Genomic DNA, 8996 nt, shown 5'->3' with positions numbered 1-8996 from the left:
AGTGGTCTCAGATCAAGGACCTATGCACCCTTCTGCACAGTTTCGACATGGCGACGAATATGTTTAGCGCTGACAATGCCATTATCAGCATGACGATTCCAGTCATTTACATGCTGGAGCAGACGCTAAACACTATTCGGAGTCAGGGGGTGGGACAACAGGAAGGGGAGGAACTACAGGAGGATTCACATGCGCAAGACACAACAACATCACCAAGGTCCAGACGTTCATCATCACCAAGGCGCCAGGCATGGGACCATGGGGGACAGGGATCAACAAGGGCGCATGGTAGCAGGCGAGATGTTGAGGAAGGTGCAGGAGGACATGAAGAAATGGAGGACGAAGTGTCCATGGACATGGAAGACTCAGCGGATGAGGGAGACCTTGGTCAAATTTCAGTTGAAAGAGGTTGGGGGGAGATGTCAGAGGAAGAAAGAACGGTTAGCACCTCTATGCCACAAACACAGCGTGGACTTGGTCCGCATGGCTGCGCAAGACACATGAGTGCCTTCTTGTTGCACTACCTCCAACATGACCCTCGTATTGTCAAAATTAGAAGTGATGATGACTACTGGCTTGCCACACTATTAGATCCCCGGTACAAGTCCAAATTTTGTGACATAATTCCAGCCATAGAAAGGGACGCACGTATGCAGGAGTATCAGCAGAAGCTGTTACTCGATCTTAGATCGGCTTTTCCACCAAACAACCGTGCAGGTTCAGGGAGTGATTCTCCCAGTTGTAACTTGACAAACATGGGACGGTCTCGTCATCTTCAACAGTCTACCCGTACCAGTAGGACCGTATCTGGTGCTGGTAACAGCAATTTTATGGAATCTTTTCATAATTTTTTTAGACCCTCCTTTGCAAGGCCACCAGAGACAACAAGTCTGACACATAGTCAACGGCTGGAGAGGATGATACAGGAGTATCTCCAAATGAACATCGATGCCATGACTTTGCAAATGGAGCGTTGCTCCTTTTGGGCTTCAAATCTAGAAAAATGGCCAGAGCTCTCCAGTTACGCCTTGGAGATTTTGTCGTGTCCAGCTGCCAGCGTTGTCTCTGAACGTGTCTTCAGTGCTGCTGGTTGTGTGCTGACAGATAAGCGCACGCGTCTGTCCAGTTACAATGTGGACAGACTGACGTTCATCAAAATGAACAAGTCATGGATCCAGAAGGAATTTACTAATCCTGTGTCATCCTGGGGAGAGTAAATGCTTGTGGATTTGGAATGTGCTTGATGCAAATCAAAACATCCTGTTTGCAACTAGGGCACAACTGCTGCCACTGAAGGGGTGGGTGTGTGTGGGGCCCAATTTTTTGAAAAAAGGGAGACTCCGCTTGGAGTAACCCTTGCTTGATGTGTTTTTAAAAGAAGCCAAGATGAACAGAGCTGGGATCAGGAAAGACTTTGCTACCTATCCCGGTGTCATGCTGGGGACGGTTAAGAATAGCATATTTTTGAATGTGCTTGATGCAAATCTAGCTGTGAAGTGTACAACTGGGGCACAACTGCTGCCACTGAAGGGGTGGGTGTGTGTGGGGCCCAATTTTTGGAAAAAAAGGGAGACTCCGCTTGGAGTAACCCTTGCTTGATGTGTTTTTAAAAGAAGCCAAGATGAACAGAGCTGGGATCAGGAAAGACTTTGCTACCTATCCCGGTGTCATGCTGGGGACGGTTAAGAATAGCGTATTTTTGAATGTGCTTGATGCAAATCTAGCTGTGAAGTGTACAACTGGGGCACAACTGCTGCCACTGAAGGGGTGGGTGTGTGTGGGGCCCAATTTTTGGAAAAAAGGGAGACTCCGCTTGGAGTAACCCTTGCTTACATTGTTTTTAAAAGAAGCCAAGATGAACAAGTCATGGTTCAGCAAAGACTTTGCTACCTACCATGGTGTCATCCTGGGGACGGTTAATTATGGCGTATTTTTGAATGTGCTTGATGCAAATCTAGCTGTGAAGTGTACAACTGGGGCACAACTGCTGCCACTGAAGGGGTGGGTGTGTGTGGGGCCCAATTTTTGGAAAAAAGGGAGACTCCGCTTGGAGTAACCCTTGCTTGATGTTTTTTTAAAAGAAGCCAAGATGAACAGAGCTGGGATCAGGAAAGACTTTGCTACCTATCCCGGTGTCATGCTGGGGACGGTTAAGAATAGCGTATTTTTGAATGTGCTTGATGCAAATCTAGCTGTGAAGTGTACAACTGGGGCACAACTGCTGCCACTGAAGGGGTGGGTGTGTGTGGGGCCCAATTTTTGGAAAAAAGGGAGACTCCGCTTGGAGTAACCCTTGCTTACATTGTTTTTAAAAGAAGCCAAGATGAACAAGTCATGGTTCAGCAAAGACTTTGCTACCTACCCTGGTGTCATCCTGGGGACGGTTAATTATGGCGTATTTTTGAATGTGCTTGATGCAAATCTAGCTGTGAAATGTACAACTGGGGCACAACTGCTGCCACTGAAGGGGTGGGTGTGTGCGGGGCCCAATTTTTGGAAAAAAGGGAGACTCCGCTTGGAGTAACCCTTGCTTACATTGTTTTTAAAAGAAGCCAAGATGAACAAGTCATGGTTCAGCAAAGACTTTGCTACCTACCCTGGTGTCATCCTGGGGACGGTTAATTATGGCGTATTTTTGAATGTGCTTGATGCAAATCTAGCTGTGAAGTGTACAACTGGGGCACAACTGCTGCCACTGAAGGGGTGGGTGTGTGTGGGGCCCAATTTTTGGAAAAAAGGGAGACTCCGCTTGGAGTAACTTTGCTTACATTGTTTTTAAAAGAAGCCAAGATGAACAAGTCATGGTTCAGCAAAGACTTTGCTACCTACCCTGGTGTCATCCTGGGGACGGTTAATTATGGCGTATTTTTGAATGTGCTTGATGCAAATCTAGCTGTGAAGTGTACAACTGGGGCACAACTGCTGCCACTGAAGGGGTGGGTGTGTGTGGGGCCCAATTTTTGGAAAAAAGGGAGACTCCGCTTGGAGTAACCCTTGCTTGATGTGTTTTTAAAAGAAGCCAAGATGAACAGAGCTGGGATCAGAAAAGACTTTGCTACCTATCCCGGTGTCATGCTGGGGACGGTTAAGAATAGCGTATTTTTGAATGTGCTTGATGCAAATCTAGCTGTGAAGTGTACAACTGGGGCACAACTGCTGCCACTGAAGGGGTGGGTGTTGTGGGGCCCAATTTTTGGAAAAAAGGGAGACTCCGCTTGGAGTAACCCTTGCTTGATGTGTTTTTAAAAGAAGCCAAGATGAACAGAGCTGGGATCGAGAAAGACTTTGCTACCTATCCCGGTGTCATGCTGGGGACGGTTAAGAATAGCGTATTTTTGAATGTGCTTGATGCAAATCTAGCTGTGAAGTGTACAACTGGGGCACAACTGCTGCCACTGAAGGGGTGGGTGTGTGTGGGGCCCAATTTTTGGAAAAAAGGGAGACTCCGCTTGGAGTAACTTTGCTTACATTGTTTTTAAAAGAAGCCAAGATGAACAAGTCATGGTTCAGCAAAGACTTTGCTACCTACCCTGGTGTCATCCTGGGGACGGTTAATTATGGCGTATTTTTGAATGTGCTTGATGCAAATCTAGCTGTGAAGTGTACAACTGGGGCACAACTGCTGCCACTGAAGGGGTGGGTGTGTGTGGGGCCCAATTTTTGGAAAAAAGGGAGACTCCGCTTGGAGTAACCCTTGCTTGATGTGTTTTTAAAAGAAGCCAAGATGAACAGAGCTGGGATCAGAAAAGACTTTGCTACCTATCCCGGTGTCATGCTGGGGACGGTTAAGAATAGCGTATTTTTGAATGTGCTTGATGCAAATCTAGCTGTGAAGTGTACAACTGGGGCACAACTGCTGCCACTGAAGGGGTGGGTGTGTGTGGGGCCCAATTTTTGGAAAAAAGGGAGACTCCGCTTGGAGTAACCCTTGCTTGATGTGTTTTTAAAAGAAGCCAAGATGAACAGAGCTGGGATCGAGAAAGACTTTGCTACCTATCCCGGTGTCATGCTGGGGACGGTTAAGAATAGCGTATTTTTGAATGTGCTTGATGCAAATCTAGCTGTGAAGTGTACAACTGGGGCACAACTGCTGCCACTGAAGGGGTGGGTGTGTGTGGGGCCCAATTTTTGGAAAAAAGGGAGACTCCGCTTGGAGTAACCCTTGCTTACATTGTTTTTAAAAGAAGCCAAGATGAACAAGTCATGGTTCAGCAAAGACTTTGCTACCTACCCTGGTGTCATCCTGGGGACGGTTAATTATGGCGTATTTTTGAATGTGCTTGATGCAAATCTAGCTGTGAAGTGTACAACTGGGGCACAACTGCTGCCACTGAAGGGGTGGGTGTGTGTGGGGCCCAATTTTTGGAAAAAAGGGAGGCTCAGCTTGGAGTAACCCTTGCTTACATTGTTTTTAAAAGAAGCCAAGATGAACAAGTCATGGTTCAGCAAAGACTTTGCTACCTACCCTGGTGTCATCCTGGGGACGGTTAATTATGGCGTATTTTTGAATGTGCTTGATGCAAATCTAGCTGTGAAGTGTACAACTGGGGCACAACTGCTGCCACTGAAGGGGTGGGTGTGTGTGGGGCCCAATTTTTGGAAAAAAGGGAGACTCCGCTTGGAGTCACCTTGCGGTGTTTTACATGACTTTAGAAGGGCGTGCCATGCCTATATCTGTGTGTCCTCCTCTTTTTCCTTGTCCAGCTGTTTTGTTTTCGCATGAGTACATGTCCTTGTCACTTTCCCATCTGTTTGTGTTGTGAGTTGTTTGTCACCTTTTGGACACCTTTGAGGGTGTTTTCTAGGTGTTTTTCTGTGTTTGTGATTGCCTGCCATTGTTTCCTATGCAGTTCGAGTTCGGTTCGTCGAACGTTCGACGAACCGAACTCGAACGGGACCTCCGTTCGGCGAACCGACCTCGAGCCGAACCGGGACCGGTTCGCTCATCTCTAGTGTTAAGCAGACGTGATGACCACTACACTATGAAATCTGACGAAAAGTTACGAGTTTTGACCGCCAGGGGAAAAAAACCAAATTCGTAGCTCTGTTGGTGATGGAAGCTAAAACATCCCGTTATTCAGCAACAAAGCCAAGAACTTTATATACTGCAGGTTGATAAAGGATTATTTCAACACCAAGGACACATGGGTTTCACTGGGGATTGAACCCAGGACCTTCTGCGTGTAAAGCAGACGTGATTTCCACTACACAATGAAACCTTTGAAAGCCTGCAAAGTAATGGCAATTAGAGACGAGTTTTGACCGCCAGGGAAAAAAAACAAATTCGTAGCTCTGTTGGGGATGGAAGCCAAAACATTCCATTATTCGGCAACAAAGCCAAGAACTTCATTTATTGTAGTTTAATTGAGTATTATTTCAACACCAAGAACAGATTGGTTTTACTGGGGATTGAACGCAGGACCTTCTGCGTGTTAAGCAGACGTGATGACCACTACTCTATAAAACCTGATGGATAGTTACTGTGTATTGGCTAGCAGAGCAGAATTATGACTGACGGGGCCTTTTTATTGCTGAAGGAAAGTATTTTTGGTTAATGAAACATTTACAATTTTTATTACATATTTTACCAGTTTTATTCCTATAAAGGGATTTTTCTTAAAAGGAAGTTTACATTGAATGTGTTACTTTTTTCCACATAGTTTAGTTGTTTGCTTTTGTATTTAAAGGAACTATATATTTTGAAACAAACAGGATTTTTATAATATGGGATTATGTTTTCTGCTAAAATGGTCAATGAAAAAGAAACCCAAAATCGTAGTTCTCTTGGTGAGGGAAGCCAAAATATATTATCAGTTGTCAACAAAACCAAGAATTTCATATATTACAGGTTGATAGCAAATTACTTCAACAGCGAAAATGGCTTGTTTTTACTGGGGAATGAACCCAGGACCTTCTGCGTGTGAAGTAGACGGGTTGACCACTCCACTATGAAACCTGTGACACCCTGCAAAGTAATGGCATTTAGAGACGAGTTTTGACCGCCAGGGGAAAAAAAAAAATAATTTGTAGTTCTGTTTGTGATGGAAGCCAAAACATACCGTCATTCGGCAACAATGCCGAGAACTTCATATATTGTAGTTGGATAACATATTATCTCAAAACTAAGAACAGATTGGTTTCACTGGGGATTGAACCCAGGACCTTCTGTGTGTTAAGCAGACGTGATGACCACTACACTATGAAACCTGACAAAAAGTTACTGTGTATTGGCTAGCAGAGCAGAATTGTGACTGACGGGGCCTTTTTATTGCTGAAGGAAAGTATTTTTGGTTAATGAAACATTTACAATTATTATTACATATTTTACCAGTTTTATTCCTACAAAGGGATTTTGCTTAAATTGAAGTTTATATTGAATGTGTTACTTTTTTCTCCATAGTTTGGTCTTTTGCTTTTGTATTTATGGGAACTATATATTTTGAAACAAATAGGATTTCTATAATATGGGATTATGTTTTCTGCTAAAATGGTCAATAAAAAAGAAACCCAAAATCGTAGTTCTCTTTGTGATGGAAGCCAAAATGTATTGTCATTTGGCAACGAAACCAAGAATTTCACATATTACAAGTCGATAGGAAATTACTTCAACAGCGAAAACGGCTTGTTTTTACTGGGGATTGAACCCAGGACCTTCTGCGTGTGAAGTAGACGTGATGACCACTACACTATGAAACCTTTGAAATCCTGCAAAGTAATGGCAATTAGAGACGAGTTTTGACCGCCAGGGGAAAAAAAATAAAATAATTTGTAGTTCTGTTTGTGATGGAAGCCAAAACATACCGTCATTCGGCAACAATGCCGAGAACTTCATATATTGTAGTTGGATAGCGTATTATTTCAACACTAAGAACAGATTGGTTTCACTGGGGATTGAACCCAAGACCTTCTGCTTGTTAAGCAGACGTGATGACCACTACACTATGAAACCTGACGAAAAGTTATTGTCTATTGGCTAACAGTGCAGAAGTGTGACTGACGAGGCCTTTTTATTGCTGAAGGAAAGTATTTTTGGTTAATGAAACATTTACAATTATTATTACATATTTTACCAGTTTTATTCCTACAAAGGGATTTTGCTTAAATTGAAGTTTATATTGAATGTGTTACTTTTTTCTCCATAGTTTGGTCTTTTGCTTTTGTATTTATGGGAACTATATATTTTGAAACAAATAGGATTTTTATAATATGGGATTATGTTTTTAACCAAAATAGTATTTTTGGTTAATGAAACATTTACAATTATTATTACATATTTTACCAGTTTTATTCCTACAAAGGGATTTTGCTTAAATCCACTACACTATGAAACCTTTGAAATTCTGCAAAGTAATGGCAATTAGAGACGAGTTTTGACCATCAGGGGAAAAAAAAACAAATTCGTAGCTCTTTTGGTGATGGAAGCTAAAACATCCCGTTATTCGGCAACAAAGCCAAGAACTTTATATACTGCAGGTTGATAGGGGATTATTTCAACACCAAGAACACATGGGTTTCACTGGGGATTGAACCCAGGACCTTCTGCGTGTAAAGCAGACGTGATTTCCACTACACTATGAAACCTTTGAAAGCCTGCAAAGTAATGGCAATTAGAGACGAGTTTTGACCGCCAGGGAAAAAAAAAACAAATTCGTAGCTCTGTTGGGGATGGAAGCCAAAACATCCCATCATTCAGCAACAAAGCCAAGAACTTCATATATTGTAGTTTAATTGAGTATTATTTCAACACCAAGAACAGATTGGTTTTACTGGGGACTGAACGCAGGACCTTCTGCGTGTTAAGCAGACGTGATGACTACTACTCTATGAAACCTGATGGAAAGTTACTGTGTATTGGCTAGCAGAGCAGAATTGTGACTGACAGGGCCTTTTTATTGCTGAAGGAAAGTATTTTTGGTTAATGAAACATTTACAATTTTTATTACATATTTTACCAGTTTTATTCCTACAAAGAGATTTTGCTTAAAAGGAAGTTTACATTGAATGTGTTACTTTTTTCCACATAGTTTAGTTGTTTGCTTTTGTATTTAAAGGAACTATATATTTTGAAACAAACAGGATTTTTATAATATGGGATTATGTTTTCTGCTAAAATGGTCAATAAAAAAGAGACCCAAAATCGTAGTTCTCTTGGTGAGGGAAGCCAAAATATATTATCAGTTGGCAACAAAACCAAGAATTTCATATATTACAGGTTGATAGAAAATTACTTCAACAGCGAAAACGGCTTGTTTTTACTGGGGATTGAACCCTGGACCTTCTGCGTGTGAAGTAGACGTGATGACCACTCCACTATGAAACCTGTGAAATCCTGCAAAGTAATGGCATTTAGAGACGCGTTTTGACCGCCAGGGGAAAAAAAAAAATAATTTGTAGTTCTGTTTGTGATGGAAGCCAAAACATCCCGTCATTTGGCAACAATGCCGAAAACTTAATATATTGTAGTTGGATAGCGTATTATTTCAACACTAAGAACAGATTGGTTTCACTGGGGATTGAACCCAGGACCTTCTGTGTGTTAAGCAGATGTGATAACCACTACACTATGAAACCTGACGAAAAGTCATTGTGTATTGGGACGGGCCTTTTTATTGCTGAAGGAAAGTATTTTTGGTTAATGAAACATTTACAATTATTATTACATATTTTACCAATTTTATTCCTACAAAGGGATTTTGCTTAAATTGAAGTTTATATTGAATGTGTTACTTTTTTCTCCAAAGTTTGGTCTTTTGCTTTTGTATTTATGGGAACTATATATTTTGAAACAAATTGGATTTTTATAATATGGGATTATGTTTTCTGCTAAAATGGTCAATAAAAAAGAAACCCAAAATCGTAGTTCTCTTTGTGATGGAAGCCAAAATGTATTGTCATTTGGCAACGAAACCAAGAATTTCACATATTACAAGTAGAGATGAGCGAACCGGTCCCCAATCAGCTCGAGGTCGGTTTGCCGAACGGAGGTCCCGTTCGAG

At 42.1% G+C, this 8996-nt stretch overlaps 2 non-coding genes across 2 annotated transcripts; both read right to left on the bottom strand.

Moving 5' to 3' along the window:
- Positions 1 to 6876: 6876 nt before the first annotated feature.
- TRNAV-AAC (transfer RNA valine (anticodon AAC)) lies at positions 6877 to 6949 on the bottom strand. Its single transcript has one exon. It is a non-coding gene; the product is annotated as a tRNA-Val (tRNA).
- A 559-nt stretch (positions 6950 to 7508) lies between these two features.
- On the bottom strand, positions 7509 to 7581 carry TRNAV-UAC (transfer RNA valine (anticodon UAC)). The gene has a single exon. It is a non-coding gene; the product is annotated as a tRNA-Val (tRNA).
- Positions 7582 to 8996: the final 1415 nt, after the last annotated feature.

The sequence above is a fragment of the Anomaloglossus baeobatrachus genome, chromosome 2, assembly GCF_048569485.1.
Source record: "Anomaloglossus baeobatrachus isolate aAnoBae1 chromosome 2, aAnoBae1.hap1, whole genome shotgun sequence".
NCBI classification, from domain to species: domain Eukaryota; kingdom Metazoa; phylum Chordata; class Amphibia; order Anura; family Aromobatidae; genus Anomaloglossus; species Anomaloglossus baeobatrachus.
The sequence above is the reverse complement of the archived record's forward strand: the minus strand, read 5'-3'. Positions and strand labels throughout refer to the sequence as shown.